At 41.5% G+C, this 16,626-nt stretch overlaps 1 long non-coding RNA gene across 1 annotated transcript; it reads right to left on the bottom strand.

The window, feature by feature from the left end:
* Positions 1–11,377: 11,377 nt before the first annotated feature.
* On the bottom strand, positions 11,378–12,166 carry LOC127351359 (uncharacterized). Its single transcript, XR_007880874.1, has 2 exons — positions 11,821–12,166; positions 11,378–11,610 (listed from the first exon to the last, which is right to left on the bottom strand). It is a non-coding gene; the product is annotated as an uncharacterized LOC127351359 (long non-coding RNA).
* Positions 12,167–16,626: the final 4,460 nt, after the last annotated feature.

Here is a 16,626-nt window from a genome sequence, read left to right as displayed (position 1 = left end):
TCCATTAGCTGTATCAGTGCCAATAAACACAAACATTCAGATCAAATCAGCAAAAAATGACATAAGAAGAGTTGTTCTGATACCAGTATTGCCAATTCTGTTGGGGTCGGGTATGATGACGAAGTCATGACCTACTCTGACACATCTGACAAAGATGGATGGCTCCGCTTCCTCCCACTGTACAACAAGGAAGCCAAAACATATGCCTTCTTTTGCCACTCGGAGTCTATGCTGTAGTGATCGGGGGTTGATCGGGGTCAGCTGACTCAATAAGCTGACTCAATAGTGAGCAGGACTCAGCTGTCAATCATGACGTGAAACCCCCTTTTTGAAAAGTGTCCTGAGACAAATAAAATGAAATTGAATTGAATAATAAAAATATTGATAATATTATTCGTCATTGATAAGCACATTAGTTATGGATTAGTAAATACTGAATTCATCATTTATAAAGCATGATTCTGCTGTAAATAGTCATTACTATGTGGTTTATAATCACAGTTCTAAATGTTTTACTCTTCATTGTACTGTACATTTCTGCATGCACTTGCACATCCACTATTCAGACATGTATTAATGATTAGTGACTGTGTTAGCAGATGTTCTATAAAACCCACAACAAATTCATTTTCTACTGATGGCCTATAAACAGTGATTAATGCAGGAATTCACAGTTACAAAGCACTTACTACTCATTAATTAAGTATTTTGCACGAGCTTATCTAAAGTGAGCACTATCTATGGCTTATTAAGCATTTACAAATGAGATATAAAGGCTGACAATGCCTTGAGACTCACAAAATGTTCAGTTATCTTAACAGACGAAGGAGAGACACAACACAAAGGAATATAGAACATATTGTATTGATATTTACTGCAACTTCCCAACATATTGTATGAAGACGAACAAGGGTGGTTTATGAAGACATGCTATTGTTGTGATCTTCTCTGTTTGGGACGTGTACGTTGAGCTCCCGCTCTCAGCACGTCATCAACGTGATGACGGTGGGAGGCGGGATGTTACGTCATATTTACGTTAACTCTCAGAAGTTTCTGACAGTGCAGCCAAGGGGAGCATGGAGAAGCACATTGGAGTCGGCGGCCGTCAGCGGCACTAGTGGTGAGTATGTGTCTTTGTTGGTAGCACACATTATGGTTGAAAGCTAACGTTAGCTTGTCAGCAGCTGCAGGTATTTGCCCTCGCTCCCCGACTAACGTTACTAACGTTACTAACGTTACCGACCCGCCCGCGGTGGCTAAGCCAACCTGCCGCTGCTAGTCACTCACCTCGCCCGGCTAGACGAGACTAGACTAGGTCGGCTGTGAATTCCTGCATTAATAACTGTTTATAGGCCATCAGTAGAAAATGAAAAAAAATTTTATAGAACATCTGCTAACACAGTCACTAATCATTAATACATGTCTGAATAGTGGATGTGCAAGTGCATGCAGAAATGTACAGTACAATGAAGAGTAAAACATTTATAACTGTGATTATAAACCACATAGTAATGACTATTTACAGCAGAAACATGCTTTATAAATGATGGATTCAGTATTCACTAATCCATAACTAATGTGCTTATCAATGATGAATAAAACATTTATAACTGTGTTTATAAACTACATACTAATGTGTATTAATGCGTTATAAATGATGAATTCATTATTTATGCATGCTTAACTAATGCTTAATAGTGTGTACTCATTATAAAGTGTTACCTTGGAGAGTTGTCAGAGGGTTTAATATAGTAGTAAACAGTTGTTAATAACAAAAATTCATGTCAGCTTCATGTTTGGTTTTTCCATTAAAGACTTTAAACAGGCGGTGCCAGAAGCTACTATCATGAAATCTGCTGGTGGCTCAAAGAATGATACTTGAATTAATTTTTAAATGCAGGATGTTTACTTTTGAATATTTATACACTCTGGTATTACTACCTTTAACCTTTATTACTACCTGAACTGGATGAAGGATTTTAGTCATCAGACGTCTGGATCTTAAGTTATCAGAGAAACAAGCTGAGCTAACAATAGCATTAGCTCGGCTCGCAGCCCCTCCGGGATGTCCTTTGTCTGTCCAACAGCGTGGGAGAAGCAGTGATTGTTAAGGTGGAACTGCTTTATTCAGTGTGTTTAAGGTGGAACTGCTTTATTCAGTGTGTTTAGTGGTTTTAATCAGCGGGTCTGTTTGTGTTGGAGAGGAGGAGACCTCTGTGGATCATTGGGCTCCCGGTAGAAACCTCCTGAACCATGAACACTGAAGGAATCCTAACCGGGAGAAGCTGACTGCAATGACGCCAATGGTGGTGAAGACAACAACTCCCATGATCCCCCACTGTTTCACAACGTGACCAACATCTTTTGTTATTGTTGAGATGTGAGAGACCCCCTAGTGGCAGGAATTACAGACTGTACGTATAAGTAATCATCTGAGTATTTCTTCCTCCTCTGATCAGATTACTGAAGCCCAACTGACGGACCTGGACCAGCACTGCACCGCTCCGAGGTTCAGCGATGAGCTGGCCGGGACAGATTTGTGGACGAGCGTCTTCACACAGGACAGTGTAATGAAAAACCTCCAAGTCTCTGTGCTAAAGAGTTCATTACGCCCCGTCATCAATCCTTCCTCTTTCTGAAGCATTACATTCATCAGGAAAATTAAAAAAGTGTCATGTCTGCGGTGATTTGTATTCTTCCATCAAAAACACACACCGTCGAGCTGCTTCAATTTGCATATTCTCAGGATGTAATAATAACTCATTGGGGCCTGGCTCAGGCTGTACAGAGCCTGGGAGGAGATGGAGTCTCTTAGCAGGACCGGCTGGAACAGATGAGGAGACAGACCAGGGAAGACTGATTAAACCATCCACTCATAGAGGAGTCTAAGAGGAAAAAATCCACACAAACTACATTAAAAACTGTGACTAGTTGTTTTGTATAATCCTGTATATGCTCTTTCTTTCTAACGGTGGATAACGGCTCATATTTAGTGCTGTCATTCCTGATCTGTTTGGTTTGGTTCAAACAAACTGGTGCTTATGACTAATTTGTTTCATCCAGGCTCTGTGAAAGATGTCAAACTTTGACCAAATAACTGGGCAATCGCTAGACAAAGAGGTTTGAGAGATCAAACTCAGGACAGTGTGACAGTAGACATGATTTCAGCATTAATTACAATACTACAATAGTGGGAATTTACCTGCTAACTTGCCTCTTCAAAATACACTTTAAGGTAATGGGTAATGAAATATTAATACGTCTCCTGGACATCTGAACGTAAGCCTGTTAGCACACAATTGTGCACATGTTTTCATATTCATGTTAGTATTTACCTCAATGCTAATGCTAAGTAGAACCTAGCTAGCATGGCTGTAAACTCATTTTCCATCAGTTTGAACAAAGCCTGAACCTATCGTGACGTTACCCGTTGGTTTGTGGAGGATTATTTAGAAAACTCGAGTTTGATCCCCCCCTGCTGGCTATTAGAAAGAAGGCAGGTTTAAGTTACTTCTGTGTTGGCTTCACTTCTCAGCCCCATGAGCTAATTATTAATTAAAATACTACAGTACCCATGAGCCTCAGCAGCTCCAGCCAGAGCTGTGAATACTAATGGATTATTCTGATTCCTGTTGTTTCGTATTTTCGATAGTTTGATCACAAAGCATCGACTTGCAGTCAGCTGTCTATAGGAAACATGAATAAGACTGTCCCTGCAGGAACTCTGGACCGTATGTTGCACCCCGCCCACTGGGACGTAAGTCTGTGATAATAAATCCCACTGGTGCTGTAGGTGCCTGAAGGTTGGTGGGGGTCTTGTGGTCACCCAGGGGCGGGGTGGCATAGATGAGGGTTATTATGTGGATGATATATGTATGAGAGAGGAGGATCGGAGATGGAGGACACAGCTGACTGAGTCCATTCACATGACGGCTTTGTTTGGAAGTTCAGTGACGGATCTGCCTGACAACAGACGACACTGCTGAGATTCTGATCTACATTGAGAGGAAATCTGTGTTTTAAATAGATATGAAATGAAGATATAAAAGGGTTAAGGTTAGGAAATCAAAATACTCTATCCCTGATGAAGCGTTGGACATGCAGTGATATTTCTGTACTGGGTGGAAGGTGAAAAATGCTAACAGAGAAAGAAAAGTTATTATAATTTGGTTTTTGAAGTGGCAGCACTCCTCCGTCCCTTTGTTTAACTTTATATTCTGCATATTTTTCTTCCTCTTTGTGTGAAGACGAGAGAGGCTGGAGACGCAGCTTGCCACTAATGGGAGCGCCTTGTTCCATAATCCATGAAGAAGGCCAGTGGGAAGACAAGATGGCTGCTGTAATGGTGCAGAGCCTTCAGAGACGCAAGCAGGGCTGTGCGTTACCACCGAGGCTGTTTTTATAACTGCTCAGTGAGGAGTCTTTCTCGGCTTTTTGGTCCTACGTCCCTGTTATAAGACTTGTTTGAAAGTGCTTGTTTCCTCCGTTCAGAGGTCTGCAATCAGCTCAAACATCTCGCCACGTGTGAGAAAAAGCAAACCACACCCTTAAAGCGGTGCCAAATGGTTAAGTTGAGGTGGTCTAATCTTTACCGTTAGAGTTCATGTCTGTTTTCTATCATTCTCGGCTCTGATTGGTTGTTTTCATTCAGGCCTGGTGGATTCTTGTAAATGTCATCAGGAGCATGAGGACAGGCCAGAGGAACCTCATTTTCCATGTGTCCAATCGATTAAATTAATCTGCTCAGAATAAAGTGAAAATGTCCAGGCTCTGAAATGTACTCACAGTATAAAAGTATAAAGTACCGGCAAAGCTGCTGAAACTTCAAACGGGGTCCGGTCTTCCTCTTCAGTGTGCAGTAATGCAAATAAGAGTAAAAACTGTTAATAATTCCCCTCAGATGCAAAAAATAACTAAAGTAACAAGACTGATTTTAAAATGTAGAAAGTACAGATAGCTGAAAATGGTAGACAGCACCTCCATCCAAATATTTGAACTTTTTTCCATCGTTCGTGATGTTATGTAGTTCCCAACGAGCAGAAAACATATGGACAACGAGAAACTAATAAGAGCATTTCTCCTTTCACTGTCAAAAAACACGACTCTTATTTTCAAGATTCTATTCTTATCTGGCAATAGAGCCTCTTAAATGTGACACACTGAACCTTTATGAGGAGGTTGTCCATCAGCCTCAGTCCGTGTGAATGTGTGACTATACTTACCTGAACATTAGCATCGTGTTAGTGTTAGTGTAAACCCACTGAGGCGTCACTCATGGCTTTGTGGACAACTGTTTGGCGTTACGGCCGCTGCCGTCGTGGCTATGTGGAGCCAGAAGTGACCATATTTGGAGCTACAAGTTCGATGGTGTACTTGGTGAGCTTGTTCTTATGTGTTTTTGGTTGTATTTTCTGTCTGTACTCTGAATCTTTCATTGGGGGAACTAATCAACTCAGCGCCTACAAACAACATCAAATAGTGAAAGACAAGCGTTTGACTGCGGCGCTGGATTCGGTCTGCCCCTGCAGTTTGTTTTGAAGTGCTGAACAGTAGCCAACGGCACGAGTGGTGAGATTTCTCTCGCTTCCCTTCGCTCACTTTAATTTTAATGATGCTCTTCCTCAAGCTTAAGTAAAGTCTTCCACAGTGGGCGCTGGAGCCAGAGAGGGTTTACAGCTCCTTTGAAATCAGATGTAAGTATATATTTAATTTAGCTGCTGGATGGCTGCAGGCGCACGCAGACACTGAGATTAATTGGCACTGCATTATGTGCCCTTATAATGTTAGTGCACCTTCATTATCTGCACACTGAAACATTTGACTGAAATAAAACTTAGTTTAAAAGACTGAGCTCCTCTGTGAGTTTTCTGCACTACTTACCTGAAAGTTTCTTGACTTTCTCTCACTTGTCAGAATTCAGAGTGTCAGCAGCGGTGCACACAGCGCGGCGGGGAGCGGCGGTCCCCTCAGTAAACTTCCAGCGGATGGCTTTCCATCTAGAATGTAAATAAGTTGGTGTGAAATAAATAATGTGTACAAGTTTACCTCCTAAATGCAGCGGGGAGATTTGCATACTCGCAGGCCGCAATTCACGGAGGCTTTTTCACCTCGTAATCAAACTCTGCTGCCTTTGCTCCCAAATATGTTCAATAAAAGATTCCACAAAGGGAACATATGTTTGGCTGTTTGCCTCTGTTGCTTCATCTTTGTATGTTAATGGGGAGAAAAGTACACTTTACAAAGGTTTGTCGTTTTCCGGCAGCGCTCTGTGACATCTCTGGAACGCGTCAGCCTTTCAGCCGGATCCTGTTTCAGCGGCAGCAGCAGGGACGACACGGGGCAGAAAGAGATGAAATATTTATGCTAATTGTTGCAAAACTTCCCACAAAAGACGACAAGAGGCATGTGATGAGGAGCTGTCAAGCGGCGCTGTCATAATGACGAGCCTGAAACCCACGGAGGAGCAGAAATCAAAGGCTCGTGCACGCAGGGCCCGGGTCCCGGACGGGGCGCGCAGAAGGTCGGAGCCCCTTTAAAAATATTTATAATGAAGGGCTGGCATCAGGAGCATGTCAGGGCGAATTAGCAGACACGGGCGTCAGCGCGCTGATTCAACCCTGCAGGCTAACTCTGCCTCTACCTGACTCTTCAATCTCTCTCAGCGTCTGTCTGCGTCTCAGTCAAGAAGCCAAGGCCTGACATGAAAGTCAGGATGCAGGCCTGATAAACTTTGCATATTCCCCAAGTACAAGAGCAGGAGAAAAAGAAATGGCAAGATTAAACATGTGCAACTCAGTAGGCGGGCATAAATAAAAATTTTAAAGTTCCAGCGCCTGGCTTCATTTGCATTTGGCTTTGGAGAGCAGAGTCACAGAGAACAAGCACCCTGTGTGAAATTCTTGTCTTTGTTTTGACTCACAAACAAGTGTTTTTGGTTGCTGTCTTTTCTTCATGTGTGTAATGATGATTCAACAAGCTGCGACTTTCATGGATCTTGTTCAGCGGGAAATATTTGTTGTGTTATCTGCTGGTGTCAGTTTTTAGTTTTCAGCGAAACACGGCTTTCTCTTTTGTAATGGGGGGATCCTGCGAGCGGAGCATTAATCTGCGTTTTAGCCAGAGGAAACGTGCCGTCGCGGGGCTCGTTCCTTGGGCGTCGCTTTGATCAAAGGCCCGGTGGAAAAAACCTCCTCGAGGGCGGAGAGAGAAAGACGCTTGATCTCTGCGCTTAATTAGCGGCCCCGCTTCTTAATTGTTCATTTTAAGAGAACGGGGGGAGCGTGCATGTGGCAGCCTGGTGCGCTGATCATAATTCATGACTTGAAGCCTTGATTTGAGCTGAAAAGCCGCTAAATGGTTTCACTGAGAGCCTCGTGAAATCTGTTGGTTTGCATTATTTATGGATGATCTGTTGTAGTCTTTTTATCTTTCGGATTTTCAGATTAATTGCTGCTTCCTGGAAAAGAAACGGGCGTGTCAGGTGATCTATGTTGAGTTTTCTGTCCAGTTGTTTGAGGAAATGGCTGCTCATGAGTAAGTGTTGAACAGGGTAACTGCTCTGTGTGGGTTGGTTGCAGGCGATGGTGACATCAGGGTTCGGCGGCGTCCAGATGAGTCCAAAAAGAGAGATAAAGACAGAAGAATGTCTCTGTGTGCTCGACAAAAGATCCAACCTTTCGCTCCCTGAGAGAAAACCAAGCGACCGACCTGATCTGCTGTTTCTGCTCATCACCATTAAAACAAAACCTGAGGCAGGATGCAGCGGGTGGGACGGGAGGGTAACCCGGGGTGAGGGTGAGGAGGGGGACACCCATCAGCCCCCATCAGCTCTAGGGGTTCTGCAGAGGGGGCGGGCAGATTATGTTCTGGGGTTTTTATGATGATTTATTAGAACAACAATAAATATATTGGAGAATATTGTTATATATATATTGCTATTTTAATAACTATCAATACATCTCTTTAACAATTGTTCCAACAATAGCGGCGACTTTTACAATTAAACGGTTTCTGAAGTCCTTAATGATGTCCTCTTTTTGCCAAGGTATGAATAAAATGTATCTTCAAAAGATAACATCTCTTTAGACATTGTGTCTGGTCTACGGCCCCATGGAGCAGCTCTGAGCAACATGTGAGGAGGACTTGACCGTCTTAATCAGGAGATACAATGTGTAACACTGGGGAGGATCTATTGTCAGTAAAGTGATATGATATTACAATATAAGGTATGTTTTCCGGTTCTATGAGTAGTACATTTCTTTGTTTTTGTTTTTGTTTTTTTAATAAATGAATACAATACAGAATAATAGGACAATCCTATGATGTACAGTATTTTGTTAAATACAATCCAACATTTCACTTAAGTAATATCATTAAAACCCAGCACAGTTAGACAAACAAATAAAAAAATATTGCTCAATTTAGCTGAATTGTAAAAGCCACAAAGTGAAGCCCCCACTCTTACTGCTGAGCTGAGCCAAACAATGTGGATCTTTAAAAAGAGCCACTTTAATTTCTGCCTTGTGATTGGAAAAAGAGGGTAAAGCGAGTAGGTTGTAATCTGCAACTACGCTGCTAGATGCCACTCTATCCTACACTGGGCCTTTAAATTGGTTAATCCACTGTTAGTGGCACATATTTAAAAAGTGAAACCCTCATGCGTGCATCCTGAGGTGAAGGTTAAATGAACTGTACGTACACAGAACATTTCCTGTCCTCTGACCACTCAAAGTGCTTTACACTACATACATTCACCCTCTCACACTGACGGTACAAGCTGCCATGCAAGGTGCCACCGGCCCATTGGGAGGAGCCAGGGTTTGAACCACCAACCTTCTGCTTTGTGGAGTTTACAGATATTACACTAACATTTTGTCTGATAGAAACTTCTTGTTTCTGCAGTCTGGGGTTAATTAACCAGCTACAGGATCACAGTACAGCAATTGACCAGAAATATTCTTTCTGTAAAGAAATCTTTCTGAAATGTCTCTGTGATTGTATTTAGTAGATCCTCCGCTGCTGGATTCACCTTCACAGTCCTTCAGTTGTTGTTTTTTGCCGTCCCAGCACCGGCGGTGGGAGGAGGAAGATGGCGGCTGACGAGTGCCGATCGGCAAACGAGCGGCGGCTGTAATTAACTCTCCGGTCTGCGGCTCCGAGGAGGGGCTGACATTTGGTTCATGTTGGAGTGGCCGTCGTGGTGATTTCTGCTCGCCGTCTGAAGGTTCGGGGAGTGTGTGTGTGTGTGTGTGTGTGTGAGAGAGAGAGAGAGAGAGAGAGAGAGGGCGATGATGGGATTGAAAAGGAAGGCCGGCGATGGGATTATGGGAGCGTGACAATTGAGGATTAGCTCTGCTTTAAACAAATAACACTCGTGCAGGTCAGCAGATCAACACTCAGTGTGGAGAGCTGAGAGAAGAGCTGCTGCTGACTTCATTAAGACATCTATCTATTTATCAATCTATCTATCTATCTATCTATCTATCTATCTATCTATCTATCTATTGCTTTTTTCAATAAAAAACTCACATTAATGACTTACTGTGAAGCTGTGTATCTCACCAATGTAAGGTCCTTTATTGATTTCCTGATTTGTTTTTAGTTGCCACACATGGGAGCTGCCAACAGTCATTCTTGTTTCTTACAGTTTATGTGTGTATTTTTGAGCTGGAAAGATGCTGTAAAATGAAACACATCACTTCTGCTGTTAATTCTGACATCAAAACCAAATTTATGAAAATCAGCATTTTGTGACCTGTGTAATTTCATGTGCTGATCAAATGTAACTGTATCTGAAGTCCTGTATCTCATGGCTTACAAATGGAATTTTTAACCTTTACAACCTTTAAAACAGCATTTTTGTCCACTTGGGGGCAGCACAACAAGCTGTAACACAACACTGACATATTATCACCTCGTAAAACAGGTTCCTTTATAAAAAGGACATTAAAATATAAATTGAGGAGCGCAGAGAACTAGTCTCCATCAGCTGCCAGACAATCCAATATCTCAGTGCCAAACCATCGTCTGAGGATTTTTAAATGCAAAGTATTTGTTTGAATGGCGGCTAACAAACAAGCGTCACCTGAAATGACATTCTCGTCCCCAAACAACAACATTTTGAATGAAAATACTGAAATTATGATAATACATTTTACACTTCCTGAAATATTTTAGTTTCTTTATGAATTCATGAGTTATCTCATTTATAGATCTAAAATGTGGTGATAAGATAGTGAGCGGAGGTCAGATGAATGGTTAAAAAGCACTGCAATCGTGGATTGTTAAATATAAAATACATTCTGTATACAGACAGAGAACTGACTGTATAAGTTCCTAAAATATAAGGAAAACTCATCTCTGATCAAAATTCATCCAGATCTCTGGTTTTATACAAACTTCCTGCAGTTATTGTGTTCACTGTTTGGGCCCATTGTACAGTTTATTGTTATACATATTATAATATATAATAATATAATATAAAATATTCATAAAATATGTCACATAGTAAGTTTACTCAATGACAGATAAGGTCTCCCTTAAGGAGAAAGGTTGGGAACCAGTGGCCTACGTTGCTGTAATGTCATAATAAGTTACAGTTCAAACACCATCAAATCTGCTTGAAACAATGAAAACCTTCACTTCAAGAACAAATGTAGCCAGTGAAATTTCAGACTTCATATTCGATCAGGTTCAGTCTGAATGCTCTCACCAGCGTTCAGCTCGTCCAGCCTTCAGCTGCTGCTCGCTGTGTTTTAAAGAAACGAGACAGAGTGAGACATCTCGTCAGATCGTCTTCAAAGCTCCTTCACTGTCGATCTGACTGACTCTCTATGAGCCGCCGCACAATGCTATGGGACTGTGCAGGGAGACAGCTGATGTGTCTGTCTGTCTGTCAGTCTAACTGGAGATTATATAAAAACAGATCACGTGATGTCAAAAGGAAAAGACTCTCTCACCAAGAACGGTCCATTCGTCTGTGCAACCATTCCTGCTCCCCAGAGGAGGAACTCTTGACATTATAACGCTTCTTCTGGACTAGACTTCCTGGATCATATTTTATTAAGCTACACAACATGAATTGATTTGTGGCACACTGACTGAGTAACATACATTTTAATCTTTGGGCTCGGGGGAAGGTATTTTCAAAATCCAAGTGAAGTCTTAAAGGAGCATTTCACCCGTGGAAACATTAATATTTATTGAAAGTGGGTTATATATGTAGTCGAAATGTAACATACATTTTGAGTTTGGTGCCTATTTGACCGAGAAAAGACAGAAAGTGACTTTAGGGCGCATTTGTATCAAAGACAACAACTCCCACAATGCACAGCTCCGCAAGCCGCTCCCAGTAACACTATCAAGGACTACAACAACGTGAATGTAAACCATTTATTTACAGAAATATATCAACAACAACAACAATAAATATGTTAACAATGACAGTTGTAGTTCCTCCTGAGCGTCCTCAACGTCTCGGTGCCGCAGTACTGGCCATCTGGAGCTGGATACTGTCGGAGAGCCTGCACCACATCAGCGGGTAAAACAACGCCTCGACCCAATCTCTCGCCTTGCAGGACCCATTGCAGAAAGGCTGTTAGGCGATATTGTCTACAAGACATTGAGCACACAGTTAGAGATACATGGTCTTTGTGTTTAGCGTGCCACAGTAGTTAGCAATGCAACTGCAAGCTGTTTGTGCAGTAAAGAAGCTAATGTTAGTTCAGTTGGCTGACGTTACGTATTAACTGGGAATAACTTTGTGATAATACTTGAACAAACTGTGTACATACATGCCACATTGTTATAAGACAGAAGCACTTTACAGTCAGACGTCCGTGTGTCCGTAGGCGCACAGCGAGAGCACAGGCACCAGCAGTCCGCCCCAGCTCGAGCCAGTCCGGGCTCCTCGTCCGCGACAGGCAGGTCCTCTGCCTCGGCTGCAGCAGCCTCAGACGCTGCTCGCTATATAGCGGCTCATAAAGGTAGCCACGAACATCTGATTCTGTGAAACAAAAATGAGGAAGTAGTGTTTGTAGTCTCACCCCCTCTACAGAGATATCAGACTTCCTGCTTCCAATGACGCAAAATAACGATTTTTACATCATTGGAAGCAGGAAGTGACACACTAACATCCTTATTTCTCCCTCTCAGGGAAAGTGAGGGAATGATGCATGACCATTCAAAAATATGACTAATGATACAAAGCTTAATGCAAATGGGTGAAGTGTCCCTTTAAGTGATTGGTGTAAGAGTTCAGTTACAAGTCTTTCCTGATTTTGTAAACTCGGGTCTAAAGTCATCAAATTTGTGCCTCGAGTCTGACTCCAGTTCGAGTCATGTGAGTCCACCTCTCTGGTTGTTTGTTCATATCATGGCTGTAATGAACCCTGCAGTCTCTGGAGGAAACAAGCAGGTTTAAGTTGTTTTCATCATTTCCTTTCAAATAAATTCAGATACTTCAGTTTACTCTCAGAAAGGAAATCAGCAAATCCTCTGAGAGATTGAAAATGACTGAAGAAATGAATCAGTTATTAGCAGCTGTGCTCACACTCACAGAGAACAGGCTGGTCTGTGCTGAGGTGAGTCACAGCTGGACCTCCTCACAGAGCTGCTCGTTGTCCTCAGGCTGCTGGACGGATGGACAGGTAGACAGACTGATGGACGGACTGACAGTTATCCTCCAGCGTCGCTCTGCGGAGGTCGAACAGACAGACGCTCCAGCACTGACTTTGGATGGAGAAACGCTGCTCTGCCCTCAGCTGACAGGACGGGACGCCTTCAGGATCAGACCCTTCAGGTCCTGATCTGCTGAATCTGAAAACAACCTGCATCCATTTAGAATGCCAGAGAGGGTCCTTAGAGAAATCCCAAATTTTAAAATATCTTTTGGAGAGATGGTTCATAGTTGTCGCCTGTATGATCGGCTGTCAGTAACAGTTCTGCAGCTGGAGATCTGATTGGTCAGTTGTCAATACCTCCTTCCTCCCAACTGTTTAACAAATCATTATAGGCTCACTAGCACAATCCCAGCATGCTTTGCACCTTCAGGGAGGACCGAGAGAAATACTGCAGCCTCTCTCCTCTTTATGATCATCAGATGAATCCTAAGTCATAAATCTCTTCCCTCTTTTACCGAACAGTCTTTTCTCTCTTTGCACCGTATTTAATGTTTTATGGGACATAAAAGCTGTACAATAGGCTAATGTTCTTATCAATATTATTACTGAATGATAATAAATCTGAAGAGGGGTGGTACACTCAGAGGAGGTCTGGAATAAAGGATTGTGTACAGCTGCTGTGGGTTTGGTGGCCTCACGCTTCATTTAGAAAATACTGACTCTGGATCTGTGAAACTCTGCTAATCACTAAACCAAACACTCCCACAACTTTAACTGTATTCAGAACCCACAGACGAAGCCAGTATGTGGTTCATACTGCCTTCTATCGTATCTGCAGAATGAAACTACCTAACTATAGTTCAGCTAATGGAGTGTGCCAACTGTGTCTAATATCTCATATCAGTGTTACTAACCTCAAACGTTACACTTAACTTATAAACAAACACTGAAAATTAGTAGCTATACTTGCTTGGCTAATGCTAGCTCACCAACAGCTAGCCAGCTAGCTTAATGTTACGCTGTTGTAAGCGGTTCTTGGTTCTAGACCAGTTGGTGCCGCACTGATTCCAGTTCTGAACGTGGCCTCTAACGGCCATCAGTTTTTTTAAAACTAACAATATTTGAAATGGACGCAGTTATTTCTGGCCTCAAACATTCTCAGAAGTGAATGCAGTGATTGTTGTTGGCCTGTCCGGTTGTGGGCGAGGTGGTCTGGTCCAATGCACTCTGGAGATTTTGCTTCTGTTTGCATTCTGCGCGCCACATTGAATGCTGCATCCAGCTTCGAGCACAGGCTTTTATTTTCCAGTTGCACATTGTCACCCTCAAGTGAAAATGTTGTACCTCCGATATCTGTTCATGTGTTCAGATCAGTTCATGTGAAAAAGGCCGTTGTAACATCTGTACAGCTGTTTGGATGTGCACGGACTGACAGACAAACTGTTGTTCATCCACACACACAGAATCATCACTGACGGAGGGATCAGTAAAACATAAGTAAAACACTGTTATTATTGTAACCATGACAACAAAGTCTATAAACCTTAATGAGGTAACCAGTGTTGTCACGTCACATAACGGGGGCAGTTACACGAACATTCTGTTTTTAATGTGAAGCTAATAACGGGTGTAGTGCTGCAGAGTTGCTGATAGTATCTTATTTTCTCTGCTTGTTTTCTGTTTTTCAATCTGATTACAGTTTGACTTCCCTCCTCTTCTCTCTCTCTAACAGCAGGATCTATGAAAGCAGTGTTTTTTTCTGCAGCTGAAATGTAAATTAGCGACTGTTGCTGGAGGTAAAATTAGCATCTTTAATTAAAAAATTAGCAGCAAACAAACAATACAAAACATACGAACGATTAAAGGAAAAACAACCTGAAGGAACAGCCGAGGAATCTTTTTATCTGACTTCCACTGGATTTAATTATCAAACATGAATTAATGTGAGATTACACAAACACAAACACACATCACAAATATGTGTCTATGTGAGTCTGCTGGGGCGTAATTAATAACCAATATTTTCACATCAAATACTGACTTTGATCCAACCAACGCTGATCTGTCCTCAGGAGGAAACAATAGAACCAAACTTTATGATTTTATTTCATCATCACTCATTTACTTTTTTAATTTGCAGTACAGAAATAGACAATATTTCCTCAGTTAAATATGATATAGTTTCACCAAAATCACAGTTTAAATTGTGTGTCTGTACAGTGATAATAAAGTTGTGTTTGTACAGGTGATGCTTGCGTCCACCAATGTCTTTTCATAATAAATCATTTGAGCCTGTTTCAGCCTCTGTGTTTACGACCTGGACTCTGCACTTACTGATTGATTTGATTGGATTTTTATTTTTTTTATGTGAGGAAAATTTGATCTACAAGTGACGTCAAATCAAATTCTTGATGAGAGATGTTTTTTATAAAACTACATTATTGACGGGGTAGATTTATTTTTGATGTTTCCACTGATTTGGCTTTAAACTCACGTGCTGACATCACGTTGATCTTTACATAATAAACCAGCCAGTTCATATTTAGCTTTAAAATCAGTCTTTGATTATAACTTTGATTTGAGTGAACAATGAGCACTTGTTATAAATCCTGTCTGTATTCCTGCAGTGAATGCTCAGTGAGTCTCTGCTGCCCTCTGGTGGTCATGTGATCAAACAGCAAACAAACAGATGAAAACTTTAATCACTAGCTATATAGACAACTGACTTCACTTAAATGCAAATAAAAGTAGTATTTCTAACTTTAATTTTAGTTTTGGTGAGTCTGATTATAAACACATTTTAGTTTTCATGTACTGACTTATTGTTTTTCAGGTCAGTCCCAGTGAAAGTACCTAAAGCAGTTTTGAGTCAGATACATGTTCCAAATAGGGTCTATGAATGTGAAACAGATTTGAGTCAGAATAAACTACAGTGTGTTTATAGTCTGTGTTTTCAGTAGTAATGGACAACAGTAGAGCTCTACGAGCTGATATATTAGGCTGTGACACATACAATACTTGATAGGGGAACATTGTTGGTTTGATGAAACATTTAGAAAATCAACTGACTTTATTTAAAAAGTATCTTTGTCCTGCATTCAGCACAGTTATAGATACTTTTAAATATTTGACCAACTTCATTCAGTTCCAGAATAATACCTGTTATTATAACAGCATCAAGACTGAAGACGTCACCTTGAGCTTCAGGAAATGTATTCATTTATTTATAAGTTGACTGCGTTAGCTGGATACTTTAAGGACTAAAACAATCCCCAAACCTCTGGAACATTGACTGATCTTTAAAAGATAACTCAAGAAACCAATGATAGGTTTCAATTCAATTCAATTCAATTTTATTTGTATAGCGCCAATTCATAACAGAAGTTATCTCAGGACACTTTTCAAATAGAGCAGGTCTAGACCGAACTCTTTAAAACATTATTTACAGCGACCCAACAGTACCACCATGAGCAAGACCTTGGAGACAAGGGCAAGGAAAAACTGCCTGTTAAAAGGCAGAAACCTAGGACAGATCCTTCGGCTCTAGGTGGGTGGTCGTCTGTCTCGACCAGTTGGATTTGAGGTTTGGGAACAAAGCTTCAGGTGAGATGAAGTATCTGAAGGGTTAACCCTCCCCTCCCAGGTGGAACACTGGTCTTCATGCTACAATCTCAAAACTAGTTTGTTTCTAGACTGCAAAGTGTTGTTACTCATTAGCTGATATTTACACTGATATTTATTGATCTGCAAAACATTAATATCAGCTTTTGCCTATGAATTGATGACGCCTTGGTGACTACTAGAACTGAGTAAATTATCTTACAGCACAAACTGTTCTGTTGTTCAGAAACTGACAGCTCATTACGTGGTCAGTTACCACCATCTAGTGGACAGTCAATGTAACTGCACCATCTGATGTACGGTGTCTCTGACACTGACTGGCTTTCTGCCACAGGTTAAACTGGTTTTGATGTCACTCTGATGTTTTTAGACTTGGACTCTGAAG

The sequence above is a fragment of the Dicentrarchus labrax genome, unplaced genomic scaffold (assembly GCF_905237075.1).
Source record: "Dicentrarchus labrax unplaced genomic scaffold, dlabrax2021, whole genome shotgun sequence".
Classification (NCBI taxonomy): Eukaryota; Metazoa; Chordata; class Actinopteri; family Moronidae; genus Dicentrarchus; species Dicentrarchus labrax.
Note: the sequence above shows the minus strand (reverse complement) of the source record. Positions and strands in the feature narration are given on the sequence as shown.